The sequence below is a fragment of the Crocuta crocuta genome, unplaced genomic scaffold, assembly GCF_008692635.1.
Source record: "Crocuta crocuta isolate KB4526 unplaced genomic scaffold, BGI_CrCroc_1.0 scaffold199, whole genome shotgun sequence".
Lineage (NCBI taxonomy): Eukaryota > Metazoa > Chordata > Mammalia > Carnivora > Hyaenidae > Crocuta > Crocuta crocuta.
The window spans coordinates 360,918-385,187 of record NW_027533339.1 but is presented as its reverse complement, the minus strand read 5'-3'; positions in this window follow the sequence as shown (position 1 = coordinate 385,187).

Sequence of the window (24,270 nt, the reverse complement as noted above, 5' to 3'; positions counted from 1 at the left end):
GTATTATTGGACTAGAATTATAGATGAGGAAATCAGGAATCAGAGGTGAGAGGTAACCTTCCAACACCACACAGCTGCTATGAATCACACCTGGAACTCGGGTCTACACCATGATTTAATCACTATTCTATTTTTTTCCTCCTAGAGCCAGAGGAGTTTGGAAGAAGATGCAATTGCTGTGGACTGGAGCACTGAGGAAAGTTTTCACTGGGAGGAGGTGAAATAGAATCTAGGCCTTAAAGGATTGCCAGGATTTAGAGAAATGGAAAGAAATAAAAGGATGTTTGCAGCAGCAAATATCTTCATAATATCCTTTTGTAAAACAAAGGATGGAGATAATCTAAGGATTTCCTGGCAATCTGGTGATTCCCTAAGAATTTTCTCTTCCAAAATAATTGCACACATTCAACTTGTAGCCCAACTAACTTACTTGTGCATTCTTCTCTCCACAGTAATATCAGGAGCACCTAGCAGTGCTGGAGGCCATAAACTGAAGGGATATCTACAACTTCACTCTACTGTGAGAGCTCCTATTTGCCCTCCGAGTCTGTCAGTTTGATACCTCCCACTAACACTGAACAGGACTGAAAATAAATGTGTCAGATAGCCATTACTTGGAGTTTATGCAATAGAAAAATGAAATCCTCTTGAAATAATACCAACTGAACAAACCAGCCATTAAATAAATATGGATACTCCTTTCCTGATCAACAAGCATATCATTGAACTGTGAGAAGGCTTTGCCAATGTGAGACAAATGAGGACTGATTGGGAAAAACCTAATATTTAGTTTATGAGGTCTTATCCATAATTGAGGAGGTCTGAAAGAGTCATAATGGTGTTGCAGATACAGCTTTGGCTTGGCAGAATGAGTTTAGTGGCCATGTCTTCCTGGGTACACCTTGATAGTGAATCTGAATTTCCTCCAGAAACAGGTTGTAGCCAAACAAACTCTACCACAGATATCTGATCTTTTAGGTAGTAGAAGAGAAAGCTGGCCACGTGTTTAGAGATTCGACAGTTGAAGACTTACGCTGACCCAGGTCTTCTTCTCACAAGGAACAAGGGTTCCCTTGCCAGACAGGTTCTCTACATGTGTCTTTTAAAACATTTCTTCAATTTCCAATCTTCACTTCAGTAAGTAGTTTCAATTAGTTTTTAGACCAACACTTGTGGGTATCCTTCATTCCCTGTTCAGGGAATTAAGAAATCAAACCTGAACCATTAAGTATGTTACTTGACTTCATCCTAACCCAGGTCACTCTTGAATTCTGCCTCTAACTATAATGTCTAGTCCCACAGCGTATGGCTTCTTTCTTTTTCTATTAATAAAAAAGAGTTGCCAATAGACAAGGCCACAGGGCATATGTTCTCTTGAGTGTATTGACTCATATCATAACAGTAGTGTCACAGAGCTCTTGCCAACTACCATAAACACCACTCTGCTTTGCTCTCAGGTTGGTTTTTGAGGCCAAACAGGCAAATACCAGCACATCTGCTTTTCCAAAACACACTCCTGATCAGCTCCTTATGAATATTAACATAAAATACATAACTGGCTTAAATGAAATAACCTATGTTGGGCATTTAGCCCATGTTAGTGCATAGATCCTACTCATGAGACTTAAAGACCTTCCCAGAACTTCTTGGAGAAATAACACATCTTACCCCAATGGTGAAAGCAAAGTTGCATTCATATCCACCTGTAGCCACATTTGCCCATCTCATAATCTATTAGTTACCTAAGGGCTGAAAGTCTTATAAAATTCTCAGTTTCCCTACAGAGGCCTCATTTCCAGAGGTGCATATCTGACAATCAGAATTTAACCACCTGAATTTCCTTAAAGGACAGGAGTACATAAAACTGAACTTGCAAGATATCTGTGTATTAAAGGAAATTGAAAATCCATGGGTTAGTCTCCATTTGAGATTTATATGCTGGCAGTTCATTGTAATTGGTGTGTCATCTATCCCTGCAATTGAAGGAATGACAGGGCTCCTTTGGTCTTTCATGATTCCTTTTTATGGGCCCTGCCCAGTACAGGGCAGTAAACCAAAAGTCGAAAATAGGTCTCTGAAAAACACACAGTGATGAGCACAGGAGATATAAGCCAAGTTTTATTTATATTCAACTCTGTCATGCATATTCATTTTTACCTCTCTTTACCCTCCAACTTCTAAATTTTGTTCAGTATGTGTGTGCCTGTGCATGTGTGTGGTGGGGTGGGGGAGGCTCTTTAGTAATTGATTTGAGAATTTTTCTAGATTTGTTTGGAGTATGTGCACAGCATGAATGAACATGGATGCAATGAAATATACCTGTTTTCAGGAAGTATGCCAAATGAAGGATAAAATATGGTGGGAATGGGAGAGGTGACCTGCCTGCTTCCTGTCTTTCTCTATATCATTTGGCATGTGTTCAATATAGTTTGGCTCCAGCAGAATGCTTGCTCCATGACTCTGGACAAGTCATATGGCCATTTGAAGCTTGTCTTCTCATCTTCAAAATGGGGTTAATACTGAAAGTTCAGAGTTAAGTGACAAACCATATGTGAAAACATTTGGCAGCTTCTTGCTGCATATCAAGTGCTCAATAAGTATCAGCTTCTTTCTCCCTGAAAGCTCAAAAACAAAGTTTGTGACAGTGGTCCATTCTACTGAAGGAGACCAAAAGACATATATCAAATTCCTCTTCTTCCACTATAATGTCAGCATCCTGGTAAATGTGCTGTGTCTGTGCAAGAAGAATGAATTGAAACGGTTCATGCAAATTTTATTGAGATAAAAAAAATAAAAACTGCAGGCAGGATATACAAAGAAGATGATTTCCTTTAGATCTAAAGCCTGATTTTCTTTCAAGACTCTCTGATTTCTTTTAAGCCCTAGGCACCCAGGCATATGCTTATGTTTTGGGTGTTTGGGAGCATAATTGGTTTCTCTGGTGACTTGGCATTCTTTTCCCAGATTTCTCCTTTATTCTGATCTCAGAGAAGCATTGCCATCTTTCTTTCAAGTGATAGGTGCTTGATACATACTCCCTAGCTGTTATCTGTGGTTAGAAGCCTGGCTTTGCCTCCTTTTTCTACTGATGGGGAGAATATGTTCTTTTTATGATACATGAACTTGAGATTGCAGTACTTTTGATCTGGTTCCTTTATGGTTTTACTGGATAATAAGTGAAAGGACTGAAAGTGAAGTTTGGGGAGAGAAGGCATAGGAACATTTCTCTCTGATTCCATGAAAGACCTGATTTAGAATATTTCCCTCTGGTCCTATCTGGAGAGTGCCGCTATAATTGTAGATTGCTTTGATAAAGGCTTTCTTTAAAATGCACTAAAGTGAATTCAGAATCCCATTTTTTTTAAGTGAAGTAAGTACAGAGCACTTATATACTTTACTGATTTACTTGTTAGAAGATTTCAGCAAGATCCAAGTGAAACAATTTATAGATGGTTCAAACCCAAGCTATGCAGTAGGTATGTGGTTACTTGGTGATATATTTTATTTCACAAATTATTGATGCTTAGCCTGATCACTTGCAAGCCCTGCTACAAATCCACTGGACTTGGCCATTCATGTAGTTTGTATCTTCGTTAATATTTTCTTATCAGCATAAATGATAAAATACCATATATTTATTAAGTGACCGTGTGCCAGTTTCTATACATTATTTAATAATCCTCCCAACAACACTTTAATGAAGGTACTATTATCATTTCCTTTGTATGGATGAGACTATTTGGGCATGGGAAGATAAGAGATTTTCCCAAGATTATACAGATATTAAAATTTAGAGTCAGGGAATACAGGAATGCTGATGCATAGGGGCACATGTATCCCCAATGTTCATAGCAGCACTCTCAACAATAGCCAAAACATGGAAAGAGCCTAAGTCATCAATGGACGAATGGATCAAGAAGATGTGCTTTATCTATACGATGGAATACTACATGGCAATGAGAAAGAATAAAATCTGGCCACGTGTAACAACATGGATGGAACTTGAGGGTGTTATGCTGAGTGAAATAAGTCAGGCAGAGAAGGACAGCTACCATATGTTTTCACTTATAGAAGGATTAGGAGGAACTTAATGGAGGATCATGGGGGAGAAGAAGGGGGGAAATAGGGGAGGAGAGGGAGGGAGGCAAACCATGAGAGACTCTTGAATGTTGAGAACAAACTGAGGGCTGATGGGGGTAGGAGGGGAGGGTAGCAGGTGGTGGGCATGGGGGAGGTCACTTGTTGGGATGAGCATGGGGTGTATATGGACACCAACTTGACAATAAGCTATTTAAAATAAGAAAAGAAAGAAAAGAAAAAAAAGAAAAAAAAAGAAAGAAAAGAAAAGAAAAGAGAAAAGAAAAGAAAAGAAAAGAAAAGAAAAGAAAAGAAAAGAAAAGAAAAGAAAAAAGAAAAGAAAAGAGTCAGGGTTCAAATCCAAAAAATCTAGGTCCATAATGATGAACTCTGCTCTTAATCATCAGGTGCCCACTGTGCATATATAAGTTTAAGACAAGAGTATCATTGTCTACTCTTTCTTGTTATGAAATTTTAATACAATGACTATATAGACTAGGTTTACAGGTCTTCTTTTTCTCTTTAGTAGACTGATTGCAAAAATTATTCCATCTTCCATCCTCCTTATATCCACATTTTTTGTTAAAGACTTTGCAGCTACTCCCACAGAGACTCTTTTCTTCCACTTCTGAATCTCAGTTATGATTCAAGCCCAGGTTGAGCCAAGCCCTTGACTTTCTTTGATCCATAAAATGTGGCAGAAGTCATGTGGGCCAGTTCTCAGTCTAGACTTCAAGAGACATTGAGCGTCTCAATTTATATTTCTCTCTGAACATGCCACCACCCTGAGATCCGCCTGAGACAGCCTCTGGAATGTGAAAAAAACATCCTGGAGGTCCTAGCCTCCAGCTGACCAGCCACTTGACTGCAGACACAAGTAACCCAGCGGCAATCCACTGAGCCTAGCTCAGATCAGAGGAACATCCTTGCCAACTTCCGGAATCACCAGAAAGAATAAAGGATTACTGCTTTAAGCCACTGAGTTTTGAGGTGGCTTGTTATGTGGAAATAACTAACCAGTGCAGTGCTGATCTGATTGGGAATATTTTTCTGTTAGAGAGTTTATGTAGGGTTATAGCATGTTCAAACCTCTCTTAATCAACTTCTTCATTAAAAAAATAATAATACAATTAAAAATACAATTAAAAATAAATTAACACAATAAAGAGTATTCAACACACACACACACACACACACACACAAAATAAAACATAAAAAAAAACAAGGTCCAGAAAGATTAATAACTCCCATTCTTATCTCCTTATTCCCTAAGGACCTTCTGGTTATTCAGTTTCTATTAATTAGAATTTATTAAAGACCAGGTACCTGGGTGGCTCAATTGGTTGAGTGACTGACTTTGATTCAGGTTGTGATCTAACAGTTCATGGGTTTGAGCCCTGCACTGGGCTCTGTGCTGACAGCCCAGAGCCTGAAGACTGCTTCAAATTCTGTGTCTCCCTCTCTCTATGCCCTTCTGCCTCTCTCTCTCTCTCTCTCAAGTAAACATTTTAAAAAAAGAATTTATTAAGGCCATTTTAAAACTATGGGTAAGAAACGCTACCTTTCTGGGCATAGAAAAACCATGCTAAATGCATTCAGCAGAAGTAATAACTTAACACANAGACATCTGACACTTGGTTTTTATTCTTCTATAGGGACCTTATGAATGGATTTGAAATATGATTGCCAACTGGGCTTAGCAGACCTTATAAAAGAAAAGCATTGTGGGACTTATCCATCAACTTAACTCTCCCATCCCCCTTAAATCATAGAAATTCTAGAACTAGTATTTATTAGTTTGTTCTTTAGGCCCTATATGCTGTAGCTCCATCAAAAGCATTAAATAGTTCCCAGTGGCAAATTCCTCGTTATCTTTAGCTCATGCTGTTAAGTAAGTTTCCACAGTCTTTATAGCTACAGCTTTTATTGTATGTTTAAAATGACTTGGTTTCAGCTGTTAAAGCCTAAGACTGATTTAAAGAGAAAATACAGGCCAGCATGTGAGTGTAGACTTTGACTTTTCAGCTTCACCAAGGCCAGTTGGTTTGGTGCATGCCTGCTATATTGGAGAGTTTCTGAATGCTGTTTGCCTGAGTTTCTGATGATAATATTTTACATCTGCATGTCTAATAAAGAGATTGGGCTTTTCAACTTGTAGGTCCTTGACCAGTTATTTGGTCTGCCTTAGTATTCTCCATCTGGAGGACTCTACACTTCATAAGCAATCCTCCACCTCTTCTTTTTTTGTTGTTTAATGTTTATTTTTTATTTATTCCTGAGAGAGAAAGAGAAAGAGAGAGAGAGCAGGGGAGAGGCAGAGAGAGAGGAAGAGAGAGAGAACCCCAAGCCGAGTCTGCACTGATAGTGACATGGGACTTAAATTCATGAATCATGAGATCATGACCTGAACCAAAATCAAGAGTCGGCCACCTGGGTGCCCCAACCTTCTGCCTTTTCTTTTTTTTTTTTAATTTTTCTAATGTTTATTCATTTTTGAGAGAGAAACAGAGAGAGACAGAGAGAAACAAAGCACAACCAGGGGGAGGGGCAGAGAGGGAGACACAGAATCCAAAGCAGGCTCCAGACTCCAAGCTGTCAGCACAGAGCCTAATGCAAGGCTTGAACTCAGAAACCATGAGATCATAATCTGAGCCAAAGTCAGACGCTTAACTCACTGAGCCAGGCTCCCCACCATCTGTCTCTTCTAAATTTGCTATTTCCTGGATTGTGTGACTTAGGCGTGAAAACCCATCCTTGGCTCGCTGCTGCCCAAGGCCCTCTTCACAATGTCCCTGGTCCTCTTCTTTTCATCTCTAGGCTCTCTTAATATGATCAGAGTAACAATCCAACTTAATCTGGTTGTTCTTGTGTATGCAGCTCTCCCTGACCCTCCACCACAACCTCTGCTTTTCTCATATGAAATTTGCCTTTTTGGAGATACAGTTACCCTTTTAGGTGATGGGGAGGTGCTATTGAACTCACTCACAATTGTGAGGTAGTATTAATGTCTACAAGGACATGCCTGGAATTTTAAAATTTGTTGTAATGTCTATACTGATTTCTCAGTCAATGCAGCAAGGAAATTGACCCAAACATATTATAACTTCCTTTTTAAAAATTCTGTAACTAGTTTTCTTACAATTCCATTTCAATTAGGTGAAGGATTTTGAACTGCTCTATAAAGAAAAATAGGCCAATCAGCAAGCTTAATGATTCCCTAGCCTGAATTTTAAATTTTTTATTAGTATTGCAATTTGCCATTTCCTTCATTCAGCTACTTTGGGAAAATTTCTGCCCTGCATTGATACAGCTTTTTTTTCAGGTGGTTTGTCTGTTTCCTTTCCCATATAGTCCTTCTACTACTTAAAGCCTACTGGACCAGTGTAGCTAACCTATTTATTTTCTTCTCTGCACAAGTCTTATTGTCTTAGAGCAATGGTTTACATACTTGAACACACAACCTAACTATATTGATATTTATTCTTATAAATATAGAATGTATGTCTAATATATATATGTATATATGTGTGTGAATACATTATACACTTTATAAGATATTATAAAAATAGTTATTAAGTAATGAAGATGTAAAAAAATCTATTTTTCTAATAAGGCTTCCTAAATATCTCACATCTTATTTTGGACACCTGGATTGGAAATGTTACACTGTCTACATGTTATTTATTTGGTCAAATTTTTAAAATATCACTAATATCTGACATAGCAGTAAGTAAAAACTTGGAAAGTAATCTTTAGACTCCATATTTACTATATTCCACTTACATTAAAATAGTTTTCTGTCTTTTTATTCACCATATAATTACTGATATTCAGCAAGCTACTTGCTGAATAAAATTTCATTGTAATCTATATTAGAAGGAAGATATAAGTTTTGTTATAATAACATTGAGAATTTCATGTTTTCACCAAAAGAGATTATTGAGCTTCCCTTTAGTGAACAACCTTTTGAAATTGTGGAAGCCAAGCACATTTTGCCAACAGGGAAATAAAGCTCCACTGAACATTTTCTCGGGCTCTGACTTGAAACAGTTAAGGAAGTACAATGTGGGAGCATCTGAAGATGACTGGAAGGAAAATAGACTTAAAAACATCATAGAACAAATACATGTGTAGGAAGAAAAATGGAAGTGGTTTGTGACCATTTTAATAAAATTGTATGTACAAACATAAATTCCATTTTTAAGAGCCACACTACAAATATTTAATACATTTTTAATGTTTTTATTTATTTCTGAGAGAGAGAGAGAGAGAGACAGCGTGAGCAGGGGAGGGTCAGAGAAAGGGGGAGATACAGAATCTGAAACAGGCTCCAGGCTCTGAGCTAAGTGTCAGCACAGAGCCCAATGCGGGGCTCGAACCCACGAACCGTGAGATCGTGACCTGAGCTGAAGTCGGACACTTAACCGACTGAGCCATTCAAGAGCCCCTAAATATTTTTTTAAATAAATAAATAAACATTTAAAAAATTTTTTAAATCATAATACCGTATTTTACATAGTGTTTTGTATCTGTATTTTTTTGCCCCTAAAAATATTTTTTAATACAAAGATATGCTCTGCGAAACACTATAAAAAATAGATTTAATGTTTTTTACTGTACCCTTTTGCAGTTCACAAATTATTTTCCTTTGAATCAATATGCTTCACACATTAAAACTATGACCACCATATCATCATTACTAGAGGAAAAAGCATATTGCAGAGTAAGACTTTTTATTTCTGGTTACCTCCCCTTGAATAATATTAAGATTTCAGAGAAATAACAGAAAGCTTTTGCTGAGCCTTAGAAATTCCCGTGAGAAATATAATTCCCCGTTATTTTTTTGCCAGTCATTGTCCCAGCCATTCTTTAAAATAATAACAAGGATTACAATACTAATGTAAGTTTAATAAAAATTGTTATCNAGGAAACTAACAATAGAACTCCCCTATGACCCAGCAATAGCACTGTATCTGTATTTTTACCTTGACAATGTATCTTGATTATGTGACAGGAGTATATGTTTTTATTTTAATTAATAACCACTTAATATTTTATTGCATATATGACTTTATTTTATTGGTTTTAATTTTAGGCACTTCAGAATAAGTGATAGAGAAGATATATTTGCATAGTTATGTGCTACAAATGTAATTGTAAAGGTATGTATTTGCAATTTCTATATGTAGAGTAAGTTCAGTCTATGGAGATCTCCTTCAACAAATGAAGAGAACTGGGGAAAATGTAAGGTTTTAAAAGGAAGGAGACAATAAGAACAGCAAACAGCAATATGAAAGAGCACAGAGCAAGCATGAAATATTTGTTTTCTCCTGCTTTTCTGTTTTCTCTTTGCTTCCTCATGAGTCCTTGGTCTATCATTCTTGCTCATTTCTGAAAGGTAGAAAAGTTTACTTTATGGACCCAGAGAGTGAACTTGATACATTATCTATCGAATGTTTCCCTTCTTATAACTGATCTATTATTGGATGCTGAGAGTTTATCCCTCAAAGTACTTTCCAGGAAGAAATAACCCTTTGCAGAGACTTAAAAGATTGGCAAGAAGTGCGAAAAGAAATAAAGGGAATGTAGAAGCAGAAGGAAAAATAAATTCAGTTCATTTTTACTTTAATTGGGTCAAAATCATATCATTATTCCAAAGTTTGATTCACCCATAATTGCTGTGGGGAAACTGTGGATTCCATTTCCATTATTACATATAATATTTTGTTCATGTTAATCTTTACTACGATGTGGGTTTTCCTGATCATGTCATCTGAAAGAGCCATCTTGTTTGCAGATATCTTCAGAATTGTGTACAGTGAATAACAAGTAGGACAAGAGATGTCAAATGCATTGCATCAGTCCTAGTACAGAGTACTCAAAGATGTTTATGGAAGCAGATTCTTAATCTTTCCAAGTGAGCCACCATCACAGTCATTACCCCTTTATGTTTAGAAAACACAATGAGGGTCACCTAAACTGCTTGTTAGCTTGTTTTCCTGCTGAATGGATTACTAGCCTGATGTCTACACTTAGAGAAAGGGAATGCTTTTAAGTCTCCATGTACTTTAACAGCTGTAACATTTGCAGAGCCTCCTGAATCAATCTTCTATCTTTCTGGTTTATTGTCATTTAAGAACAGATGTGAATTCCTTTCCTGTGTGAAATTTCATGGCTGGGCTCAGCAATACTTCTCTCTGAGCCTACAATTCGTCACTGTTGGTCTATATTGAATTCCAATGTTGGAAAATTGCTGTATATTTCAGCAAGATAATTTTGTTCGTCAAGTCTAAGCTGTCTTTAGGTAGAGAGGGGGACACTCATGAATAGGAAGAATTAGTTTGCACCAGCATTTGATAAAACTTCACTATAGTTCCTTCCTGATTTCTTCACCATGACTCATGAAATAATAGTATAGTATCAGTTCCTTTTTTCTCCCCTTTGATCTTTGCTAATCTTTTTCATTCTAATCAGGCACTGCTGTCATAACTGTGGGCTCACACTGATAAGTGTTCATGAAGTAAACAGATAGACTCACCCTGCTTAAATGACTTTTTGCTGCAAGGTATAAGCATTTTCCCATTTTCATTTTTTTGTATTCTTTCTATGAGAAATCTAGAATTATTTTATTCTTCTGCTCATATTCATTAATTTCACATAGTTGGATCTGCTTATATTTATAATTGAATAGATTTATATTTTATATTTATAGAAGGATATGTATGTACAGCATACATACAGTTATAATACATGGAGGTATTATTTATCATACTATCTATATATCTATCATCTATCATTTATCTACTTTAAAAAGTATTGAGAGCCTGAAAACATATTTTCATAGATTTAGTTTCAATCCATGAATTCAAGTGAATGTTGGTCTGATAAAGTTTCTCATGTTTTTTTTTTTCCATGTTGTATCGAATGATCCATGAATGCTTCAATTTATAATGGAAAAACCATTTTTGAATCATCAGCTATATACAGGACAATAGCTTGATCTTTTACATTTTATTTAGGAAAATAAACAAGTATGCAAACAGAGACACACAGAAAAAGAGATGTACACACTTAGTTTTTCCAATCTGTTTTTTAAAAGACAAATTTACTCAAGGTCAATTAAATATCTTTTTCTTGTTCCATATATTGAAGGAAACATTGGAATAATTTCTGGGAAGCACAGTTTAAGAATAGACCTAAAGCAAAATGCTATATGAGGAGATTAAATTGTGAGAATCACCCCAAAGTATGTTATTAAAAGATCTGGAATTTCTGGAATAATATATTTTTGTAAAGAAAAAAAACTCAAGAAGGGTAGGTATGGCAGCCATCGTTAAATATTGAACAGGTTGTCAGGTGGAAGTGGGTTTTTCTTTTATGTCCAAAATGTATCATGAACGGCAGGATTATAAACTGTTAGGTGTCAGAATCAGTTTAATTGTAATATTTGAAATTCTGTTAAGGCCTGTGATAAATAGCATCTTCCTTTCCTACTTGAGTCCTTAGTTTTTTGAGAAGAACAACACAGGAGTGGCAGATAGAGATCAAAGCATTCTTACTCATGATGGAATTCAACAGGAAGGACACTCTTAGTGTGAAAGCCAACCTCAGAATTAGGCAAATTTCTTGTCCCAGGGAGCATTGGACAGGGAGGCTTCCTTATAAGCGCAGTGCTTCCTATAGGAGGAGGAATGTATATTCCCATGTGTTCTCAGCTCTCATTTCCAACAGGAGAAAGTCAGGGCTGAATCAATCATGTCCATTTATTTCCCCCAAATGTATCAATCAAAGAAACCATATGCCTCTTCAGTAAATGGGGTCAGGAGTCCAGGGGTATGTTTAGGGAAACTACTTTTAAATGGAAATTAGAACTGAGGGCAACACTCATCATTAATAATATGGGAAGTCTTTTCATTGATCAGTGCTCTCCAAGTTACAGATATTGTTTTCGGAGTGCACTGAAAACTTCCATTCATTCAATCAATATTTTTTTAGTGCCGGCCAGTTCTCAGGCTCTGTACTCAATGCTGGAAACATAATAGTGCAGGGCAATAGGTACAATGATTCTATTCTTGAAGCTTAAGGTACAGAAACATTTAAACTCAGGGTAGATGATCATTTAGTGGCAATGTGCTAGAGCAGCAACTCTTCACTTTGGTTACGCTTTGAAATCACCTGGAGAACTATACAAAAATTCTGATGCACAAGCCCCACCCAATTATGATTCTGACTTGGTTAATCTGAAATTCAGTCTGGGCATGAGGATTTTCAAAAGTTCCCAGAGAATTCTAATGGGCAGTCGAGGTTGAGAACCACTGTGGTTCAAGGGTACCATCATTGATGAAATAGATACCTATGCACGCCTTGATCATGCTAATCCCCAAAGCTGGCACACATTATAGGTCCTCAAAAATGCCTGTTGAATAAATTGACGCACTGGAAAGTCTGTGATTCTCAACGCTTCTTCATGATTTTTATTTTTATTTTTCATATTTGACTTCCATGTTTAAAGTATCTGAAATGTTTTCTCCTTCAATCACAGAATTTCTACTTCATTGTCCTTCAGAGCTTTACTTTCTGAGAAGATTCCAAATGTTTCTGCCTTATAGCTATTAGTGTTTGATCATCTACAGTGGTGCCAAATTGCTTTTACAAGGAAGATGTTGAATTAAGCAGATTAACCACCATGAAATAGTATATGGCAGAATTCTTCACTTATGTAAGAATTCTTTTACTCATTCATCCATTCAGTATGATTCTACTCGTTTGTCTTGTTGCTGGATTGCTTGACAGTCTAGAATTGTTTTAAAGTTCTTCCAAAAAGATTTTTAAAAACACATAATAAACTAGGAAATCTTCAATAGCTAAATCTTATGTGACTTACAAATAACGAAAGAATGCATGCAATAACCAAACTAATAATAAATATGTATTGAACGTCTTCTCCATACTAGTTACAGTTCCAGATATATATGATACCATTGTAAATCAGACAGTCAAGGTACCTGCTCTTAAGGCTCTTATTATGGAGGATGAAAATTATACTCAATGAATAAATAGAAAAATTGAGAAAATAATTTCAAATAAGGAAAAATATTGTAAAGACAATGAAATACAATAATAAGGATACCTCATTGATAGACCACTTTGGATAGAACGGTCATCAAGAGCCTCTGTGTTGAAAAATCATTTAAACTGGGACCTAAAATGTCATAAGCCAATTTATGTGAAAGAATGTTCCAGATAGAAAGAAAGCAAAGTGGGAAAGTTGTTGATGCAGCTGAGAAATGTATAGAGGCTGGCGGCTGCAACTTGGTAAATAATAGAAGTACAATAGCAATAGCAAACAAACGTCCTCCTCTTGGGAGTCATAAAGTAGACCACTGAATTGGAAAAATCTACAGGGACACTTATATTTTTGACAATATGGGAGACTTAAAAACCGTGAATAAAAATATGAGCATCTTTTTAAATGTAAAGCTAAGCTCATAAGAAAGAAAAAGAAATTCCCAGAGGCCAGAAATGAACAAGGAGCTAGAAATCAGAAATGTAAACAAAAAAAAAAAGAAGAAGAAGAAGAAGAAGATGAAGAAGCTTCTGCTTCCTTGTTGGGGGAGAATGGGAGCTGGGAATGGAGAGGGTGAGCAACTAGGAGGTATATGTTCTAATGTCCCCATCATTGCAAGGAGATAAGGCAGAATTCCACCCCACACATGGCAGAACATTGGCATGGACAATCCATTGTAAAGCCAGAACCTATGAAAGGTTCCACCCTTAATAAAAAGGTATAGTTGCAAAACATCTGCCCACTGGTAATGGAAGACAACTAGGAATCCACCTTAGCCTGAGTAATAGTGGTTAAATAAAGGCTCTGAGCATTTATGACCACAAGTCTGCCTACAGGAAGGCCTGAGGTACAAGTTTTTACTATAGTGTGACCTGAGAAAGCACAACTAGAAATTAGAGATAACACTGATAAGTTATCTCTTTTAGAGAAAAAGGAGACTAGGATGAAAGACAGGAATCCAGAGAACTTCAAATGTATCATTAATATTTTAATTCTTAAGCAAAGTGATACTCAGGAGTTTATAATCTTAATATTGAATAGTATGTCTGAATTTAAAATAATTTTTTAAATATTGATATAAAATGTAATATTTTTTAAATGATAGAAGTGTTAAACTTTATAGAAAGAAATTGCTTAACTAATATTTGGCCAACAGATTTTCCTTATGTAAAATCTTGTCCTCTAAAGATAATTCTATAGATCTACTATCAAATACAATTTACTCCCAATTTTCAATATGCAAATATTCACAAAGTGGGTTGTCTATCCAAGGCATCCTTAAATCCTTCCCAACTTGATAGAACATAGTTTCTTTCCCACTTCCTTGATTCTCCTCTTATGGCCAACTTAACTCTTATATTAGACCATGAACCTCTGTATTCAGATACAGAGGGAATCAGATTCACCTCTGTATTCCCCACAATATTAAGCATAAGACTTTGCCTACAGTAGACATCACCATCATCTATTAGCCTTAATTGACCTTAGGCTATACTGAGAATTAAGAATGTAAAAGATGGATGTGATGAGGTCTGGCCTAGAAGAGCTAATAGCGTTATTAAGTGGGGGGTGGGTTAAAGAAGGCACAGTAGCAACATGGAATAACAGCTGGCATGAAAATTCTCTTGGAAAGGAACTATCTTTGAAAGGAAAATATCTTGATATTTTGGGAGAAAAGTAAGATCCTGGTGGCAGAAACATTCAGGAGACAAAAAACAAGAGTGATGGCTTAGGTACTCTGCTTAAGAAAATGAGAGAAGAGTTTGTTCTAGTGTGAAAAGGAAGGGGAGAAAAGAGTGGCAGGCAGAAGAGAGGTCCCAGGCACAGGGTATGAGGCACATTCAGTAAAAAGTCCCCAGGTCAGGGGGAACCGCTGAGGAACTGGGTTCTCACATGTAGTCTGAAGCTGTTACCATGAAGTAGATTCCTTCTCCACTAGCCTCAATTTGTCAGTAATGGCTACAGCATTATGAATGTTTTCATTGAGTAAGGGAGACTATGTGGAAACCGAGAAAGAATTGAATTTTATATTTAAGTGACCCTAATACAGAACAAAGACAGTACTCTGGGGCAATAAGATGATCTATAACCTGAAATATTTCAAAAGGGGTATAAACCCATAGTCCGTATAAAATGTAACTCCTAAAGGACTTTGAGAAAATCCTGAGGATTCTTTGAATTTCCAATGGTGTTAAATGGGGTTTTAAATTGATGCTATTTAGCTCTAAAACTGCCAAAAGACCCTTATTAACATCTGGAATACATTTTCAAAAGGCAAATAGCAATATAAGGTGGAAGATATTAAGAACCAAATGAACAGTACTCAGGGTTAAAGCAACAAGGAAGTTGGAAATACTTAAGTCTGTGAGAACCAGGGGTGGGATTCTAGAAGAGATACTTGAACTAGATCTCCAAGAAAGAATAAGATGGAGGGGATGAGGGAAAACGGTGAAGAAAGTGTTTGAAACAAAGAAAATAGATTGAGCACAGACATGAAATGGAAAGGCTGTCCACCTGACAGCTAATATGTACTCAAGGAAAGCAAGAAAACATTAACAGTAGTGCAAGCAAAACATATATTACTGAAAGAATTGTGTAATAGACCCCCAATCTAAATATTAATGATGTTAGTACTTTCAGGTATTTTAGATTAACTATTCTATGCTTCCCTCGTTAGTACATGTAACTGTTTCTATGAATTCTAAGGTGTCAACTTGCACCTACAAGTAGTGCCAGGTGCAGGAAGCCTGCATATAGGTGTCTTGGTATGGATGATGGGGGTGTGGAGTGTTTACTGTATACACATCAATCATATATTTTGAAAAAGATAGCAAGCCCTCCTACTTTGCGGTTATTAGAGGAGTAAAGGTGTCTAGGAATGGATACAAATGCCAATGATGTTCCACTGGGGTGTTCTCTAGTGGGAGTCTTCATCATAGGCATAACTGACACTTTGCTTTCTGACAGTGGATACGTTTGGAAGGATTGGCATGAGGCCTGAGTTTCACAACATTGCTCCCAAGACTACAAGTCATAGAGCTTGTTCTGGTAGTCTAAGGATCAGCCAATAACTCAGGTGAGGTCATCACTCAGGTAGAGTCACCCAGGAAGGATTGACTAACAAAAGAACACACGCAGCATCACCTAGCACACATCAGTAGTCTCTTGCTGCAAGAACAGTAAGACTACTTAGCATTTATATAGAAATTTTCAATCATTAATTAGTTAATCCACATAACTTCCCCATGAGGAGAGTATTTTTAGTTCTTTTTTCATTTCCAGATGAGGAGCCAAACACAGAGTGAGGTTAAGTAACTAGCTCAAAGCTAAAAATCAAGTCAATAAACAGCAGGAGGGTGGTAGGAATGCAGTTTCTAAATTCCTATTTTGTCTGCTTAGTTCATAAATGCTACTTGGTCTTTGAGGAAAGATGGTCAAGTTGATCCTCAGAGAAATAAGACTTTCACTAGAGTAAATGGTATGTTTTTCTCTAATAAGATCTGCTTGGGGAGTTTTTCTCTTTCCGGATTTGGTGCTTTTTGCCCACCCAGAAACAATAAAACTGAAATAGCATTCACTGTTGCAGGACATTTGGGGTTTGTGAGCTGGGGTGCAAGGTCTGCTAATGTGTTCCACCTGCCCAGAATTTGAATCCATTAGTGGTTGTGCATGGGGAATCTCAGTGTTGTGTTTTATAAAGGAGTGGGGATAATGAGGAAATAAGAAAAGTCTGAAGAGAGAGGGCAAAATGAGGGCAAAGAATAGAGTCTACTTTTTATCCAGTCTTTTGGTCAGAGTCTTTGTCCTTGAGGAATGAGGGAATAGACCAGAAATTGATGGAAGGATTCTTGAGAGTTAAAGGAGTATATCAAATCTGCTCATTTACTCTTAGATGTACTAATTCAACACTTGTTCACATAGAAATCTTCAGTTTACAGTGTGATTTTGCTCCATTTCAGTCAAATCTCCACAGTTCTCTGCTGGAGTGAATCTTCCTGATGATTTACACTTATGGCAATAAGTGGAAATGAAAGCAATAGAAAGCCCAAGGATGATTTATGACTTCAGTTATTTTAAAAAGAAGTTTTATGGAGGTGGGGGGGAATGGGTGAAATAGCTAATGAGGATTAAAGAGTGCAGTTGTGCACTGGGTGATGTGTGGGAGTGCTGAATCACTACATTGTACATTTAAAACTAATATGACACTGTATGTTAACTGCCCTGAATTTAAATAAAAACAAGGGAAAATAATTTTTTTTAATTCTAAAAATTAAAAAAATAAAATAAAGTCCTTGGTGATGAAACGTTAGGCCTTATAAGAATCTAAGCACTTCCCACCACCTTTTAAGAGGCTCTGCTTCAGCCTGCCTGCTGGAGATGACACAGGTGGTACGCCTGTTTGTGGGAAGCTGTGGTTTATTGGAGAACTTGTACATTTAAATCAAGTGCAGTAAGTCTGAGTCTACATGAATTTGTTTTGGAAATACTTTATCACCATCCTCAGAAGTAATTAACTGAGCACTTAATACACAAATACATGATGCCTACACTTTAGAAGTTTAAACTAACTTGGTCACATAGGAAAATATAGACATAAAAATAAGATCTTGAAGAAGATAGTATATTGTCAACCTATGTACTTGTATATATGTATTTATATATATGTATATATACACATAAATAAGTAGGTATGTATATATCATCCTTAGTTCCACTCACATCTTCCTAATGTCTCATATATATATATATGTATATATAAAAGAAAGAAGGAGAGGGGAGAGTGAAAGGGAATATGTCTGATCCTAGGTCATATTGTATGCATGTATTTGTATTTGTTAATTAATTTTAGGGATGGTTAATAGGATCATTTTATTAATAGAAAAGAAATTAGAAGTTTCTTATGTCATCAATGCCATATTTCCAAAACATCTGTGCTTCGGTGTTTCATAATCAAATCAATCTCAATAGAACTGAAGGGCAGCTCTTCCTCTAAACAGATCTCTTTCCCAAAAGAACTCCAATATTTCAGAGTTGAAGGGGCCCTTACCCAAGAATCATCCAGCTTATGTGTGAACTTTCTAGTTCTCAAACAGTCATTTCAACATTGCCTCAGGCTCTACAATTCCCTTTAAGATAAACTGGATCTTGAGTGTGTTCATGGAGATCTTTGTCAGGCAAAGAGGTAGAGAGGGAATTAGCTGGCATGAAGACTATGGAGTTCAAGGTGACCTCAGAGGTGGTTTCAGATATTAACATAAAATTGAAAGCCAACCATACAGTCCAGTAGACTGCCCAATAGAATATTATTTGAGGGAGAGAAGCCAAGTCTGGGGCAATGAGGTCAATTCAGAAAATATAAAACTGAATTAATTGGGTTCAAATCATGAGTCACAGGCTGCACACAGCTATTGGCTCTCTGTACACAATTTATGTAACTTCTTCCAAGGGTCCAATAACCTTGTTTAAAAAATAAATGAGCTTAGTTTAACAATGTATGAGAAGAAAAATAACCCTTCAAGCTTGCTTTGATAATATTCTTACCTTATTTCTCTATCAATTATCCCTACATCCCTTCTTTATCTTCAATATCTTCTTTCCATTCTCTTCCCCTATTCTTATAAAGTTATTCTGAGTTCTTCTTGCCAATTCTCTAGTGTCTGTAAGTTTGCCTGCTTCCTTTTATCAATTTCAATGATAAACACTTTAAAGAATAATTGAACCCTCAAATGACTCTCTTGCTTTACTTTCCAATTTTGTCACCTGGTACAGTTTGATTTTCACCCTCGCAAGTTTACTTAGGACTACACTCCACTAAAATCACCATGGGCTTCCTGAATGCTAAACCCAGTGATATTTTTCAATATATATGACCAATCCCTTCATCTAGAAAGATTCTCAACATGTGACCTTAATAACACCACTACCTTCAATTCTCTTTTTAATTCTTAACTCTTTCAATGGTAATCTCCTCTTTTTGTCCATTAAATGCTATTATTCTATAAGGTTAAGTTACAATTCTTAGCCCATATCTTCTGACATAAATTCATTAAATTCCAGAGATTCAGTGCTGACACTCCTCTGTGGATGAAATTCATTCTACATCTATAGCTTTGACTTTTCTTCTATATTCTAAGCAAATATTTTATGTTCCTTTTAGACATCTCCATAACAGTGAACTCTGAGGACCTCAAACTCAGTATGTCCACAATAGATTATTTATTATGTTTATTATTATACTTCCCAAAGCTGCTTTAGTTCCATGTTCCCCATTTCAGTTCAGTATGTTACAACCCACTCACTTACACAAACAAGAAATCTTAGTTAAATAAATGCCTCCTTGCCACTCACTTTTATGTCCAATGTATAGGCTTTTAAGATTCTACCTCTGCAGAGATTCTTAAATTGTTTATTTTACTGTGACTATGTTTAAACCCCCAGTGAGTATTACTTCAAGTGACCTCATCACCAGTCTCTTCTCCAATTCCTTCCCATAATCCATCTTTGATACATGCTCAGGGTTATTATTATTAATCATACATTCAATTAATTTCTCTGCTCAAAAAAAAGTTTATGACTTCCTCATTGTCTTCCTGATAAAGTCTAAATATTCTACAATTTAGATCTTCCATAATTTTGTACCTCCCACATTTCTAATCTTGTCTATATGCCCACTAATTCTCCTCCCTGCACCAGCTTTATATCCTAAATTCCAATTTTGTTCCCGTTTCTCAAGTGTACCACGCCCATGACATTTCTAACTTTTCTTGATCTTTATTTTTTATAGTTCTAGTGAGCCTTAATGAGACCTTGCATAATTCCCTTAGATAAAATAAGCACTTATCCCTTCTGAATACCTTTCATACTTTTTTGAGAAGCATGTATGGAACTGTCTTGCTTAGTACTGTACTCATTGCTATATATCTGTGATACCCAGTCCAAATTTTAAATTCACAAAACACAGCCTTGTTCATCTTAAGGTTTGTCTCAATGCTTTGCAAAGTGCCTTGTACATAGATATATACAATAAATGTTTATCCTATTGAATTAAAGTCTTACTGTTAGCTCTCTTAAAATATGTAATAAATTTTCTATTCTTTTATTCCAGTGATACTATCTCAAGTCAAGGCCCTAGTCTCTGCTTACCTTGTTTATTACCATTATGGAACTGACCTTTTAACCCCTCTTGTGTAAATCACCCTTTCATTATGTTGTTCCCAACTCCCAATCCCAAAATGACCTTGATTGGTTTTTGCATGAAATCCAGACTCTACTGTCCATCTCTCCAGGTCATCTGAGATCCCCATACCCTCCCTCCCTAACTCAAACTTACTTCCTACTACTCCATAAATTGCATTATTCCTACCAATCATATCTACTTGCCCCCAAATTCTATATGTGACATGTTATTCCCACTTTGCTGCTTTTGTTCCCCCTGTATCTTCCAACTGGAATATCCAACTTTCATAGTTAGCAATGTGTAGCTCAGATTTAATTTTCTCTCTGAAGCAAGTCCTCATTACCATTCTTCTATGGATGGCTGTTATACTCAAATCAGTATCTCAGGTGAATAATCAATTATTTTCTCAATTAATTGCTATATGTTGGTTAATTTTCTCTCTGTAACTAGCTCTGTGAGACCAGATGCTGTCATGCATATACTTCTCTATCCTTGCTGGAAACTTTAAGCACACTTCTGGTCATATTACACTTACTAACTGATTAGAAATAATCCATCCATTATGAATCCGTCCCCTTATAAACTGGGACAATATAACACACATAATATTCCATAAAATTGCACATAGTATATGGCTTTCAGAGGGGCTCTGATGCTCTGGATTGGGATGCCCATCTCAAGGCCCAGGTGGACACAATGTAGGACCAGAGAAGCAGCCGGCAGAGCCTGCCTAACTCAACAAGATAGTTTATTGTGCCAATCTCATCTGCCAGTCCCATCAACCCTAATTATAATCAACTAATTCTATTAGGTTCTTAAACCTATTTCAAGAGAGAATGCATTATACCACCAAACCATCATCAGGTAATAGAGTTATGCTCTTTCTCCATCAGGCTCCATTCTAACCAGTCAAGCAGAAAGAACATTTTGCATTAATGTTCTTATTGAAGTGTACAGTTTTCACTTTTTAAAACTTTGCCTCTTTAGTCAATTATTTTGGTCTACAAAAGTCCATAACAGGTGTAATATTTACTTGCTGATTTCTAAAATGGGTGGGCAGGGCAGCATAAAAGGAGAACATTTATTTTGAGCCATCAGGAAAGAACCAACCTTGATATTGCAAAGTTTATTAGCTGGAGGTAATAGAGAAGGAAAAGTATCGGAACGCTGTAATTGCTGCCTTTATGCTGTTATGCAGAATACTGTGCCTCTGGGCTATTCGAATGTATTTCCCCAATCCAGAAAGACACTGTTATTCTTGACTCTCCAGAGTTCTGAAATGGGTTAACATGAAATTTAATACAAGTATTCAGATGAGATTAGGCTGTAAAAAACAGACAAACACATTGTATATCTACACCTTGGCAAGGGACTCTGGTGACAGAGATCCTTGCCAGGAGTGTCTCCTAATCTGCAAACTAGAAAGCATAAGACGGTAATTTTCAAAATAAATAAATAAATAAATAAAAACTCTTACATAGATACAAAATGAATGTGTTAGGGATTTTAACTCCTTAATAAGGGAATTGGTCAATTGTTTCAACCAGTTCAAAGAAGAATCCCCAAAACACATACATTTATAAATCAGGCATAGTGAAGACAATATGCAAATGAGAGCAAAATCAGCTCTTACCCCGTGGAGAAGTCAGTTATGTCCACTGGATGGTCTTTGCTCGTCTCTAGACAACAGTGGTGTTTCATTGCCATCAGCTGTCTATAACTTATAGAGTTGTAACATAGCTACCCTAGAATCAGAATTACAGAGCCCTAAAAGGTGTGATCTAGATAATGCACTGTTTTCCACTGAAGCACTAACTTTTCCCTATGGAAAACTTCTAGGGCAATAAATGAAATATAATGCTCTCTTCCTGCATTGAAGGAATGGGGCTTTCTCTAAGAAACTCAGAAAGGAAAGTATTAAAAATGATCCTAGGTATGCTTTAGATGCATACCTATGATCAGATTGTGTCCTGAAGTATATCCCTAAGTACAAGCCCTAACACCAAGTCTGAAAAAACTTCTTAGTGGATAGATAGACTTAAAATGCTTTCCTTCTCTCTACTTATTTCCTTTTCTATTTCTTTTTTATTTTTGGTTGTTGTTTTTGTTTTCTTCCACCTTAGAAAGAAAAGAGTGCCTGCTTTCATACACCGAACAATTGTTAAAATGATCAGTCAGTGAGTCAGTGGCAAGTGTCAGGAGAATAGGAAAGTGGGTGGGGAGAGAAGACAGGCCGCTATTGACAGCTCCAACTATTCTTAATTGCACAGAACAGGCTTAATTCGGCCCTAAGAATTAATCAAGCTTCCCCGTCTAATATCAGTCTTAAGTTTAGACAAGTACAGGATCCGCTAGTAGGGTTTGAAACATGTGTTGCAATCTGCATTAAAGGGAGGTGTTAACCTGACATTTAGAAAGAAAAAAAATTTTTTTGGTATAGTTGACACAAAGTGTTACATTAGTTCTAGGTGTATAATATGGTGATTTGACAAGTTCATACATTATGCTATGTTCAGAAGTGTAGGTACCATCTGTCCCAATACACTGCTATCACAATACCATTGACTCTATTTCCAATGTTGTGCCTTTTATTCTCGTGATTTATTCATTCCATAGCCTAAAAACTGTATCTTGCACTCTCCTTCACCAATTTTGCCCAAAACCCCATCCTTGTCCCCTCTGGCAACCATAAGTTTGTTCTCTGTATTTATAGGTTTGATTCTTCTTTTTATTTTTTCATTTTTTAAGATTCTACTTATGAATGAAATTATATGGTTTTTGTGTTTCTCATTCTGATTTATTTCACTTAGTATAACACCCTCTAGGTCTATCTATGTTGTCTCAAATGGCATGGTATTATCCTTTTTTATGGCTACTAATATTCCACTGCATGTGAGTTTGTGTCTATGTGTATATGTACCTTTCTGTGTGTGTATAAAAACATAGACATATACATATTATATACATATATATACACATATATATACATACATACACGTGTGTGTGTGTGTTAATCATGAGCTCTTTGTGGACAAATCTTTATCATATAAACCCATTGTAATATTTAATGCCTGGGACAGGGAATTTATAAGTCTCTCTGATGGTGAGCAAAATATTTATGTTTGATAGCACATCAGTAAAAATAAGCAAGGGATGAGTATATTTTTCTCTGTCTATTCTTTATTGCTGATCAACTGCTTGTTCAGACCTAAACCCTATCTTTTTTTTTATTTTTTTAATGTTTTATTTATTTCTAGGAGAGAGGGAGAGAGAGACAGCGTGAGCAGGGGAGGGTCAGAGAGAGAGGGAGTCACAGACTGAAACAGGCTCCAGGCTCGGAGCTGGCTGTCAGCACAGAGCCCGACGCGGGGCTCGAACCCACGAACCGTGAGATCATGACCTAAGCGAAAGTCGGACGCTTAACCGACTAAGCCACCCAGGCGCCCCGACCTAAACCCTATCTATTGTCCCCCTTCCCCGGCCCTTGCAACACAGAGATAAGATTGGTTGCAATAATTGTATTACTTACCTTGGATGAGAAAGCTTACTACCTCACAAAACTAGAAATAGCTTAAAATGGGCCTTTCAGTCATTAGTTTCTTCTGTTCCTTCCCTTAATCCTTCAAAATGGTGGTTCTTTCTAATTGTCTCTCTCTTGGATCCAGGAATCTCCTAAAGCTCCTCTCTCAGAAATAGATTATTTTCCTCTCAGCATATTGTTCCTCCCTGTTTAGCCCAAGGGGCCACTTCTGTCCTAGTAGGCCTTATGTCGATCAGGAGAAATTTAAATTTAGTAAATATCACACCCACCCAAGGAGAACATTTTTACACAAAAGAACTAGTTCTTTTCCAATCGAATTTATGCCTTACTTTCGCATAACCAACATTTTTGTTAAAGGATCTCTCAAAGCCAAATAGCATGTTTATCCGTAAAATGAGACTTTAGCTA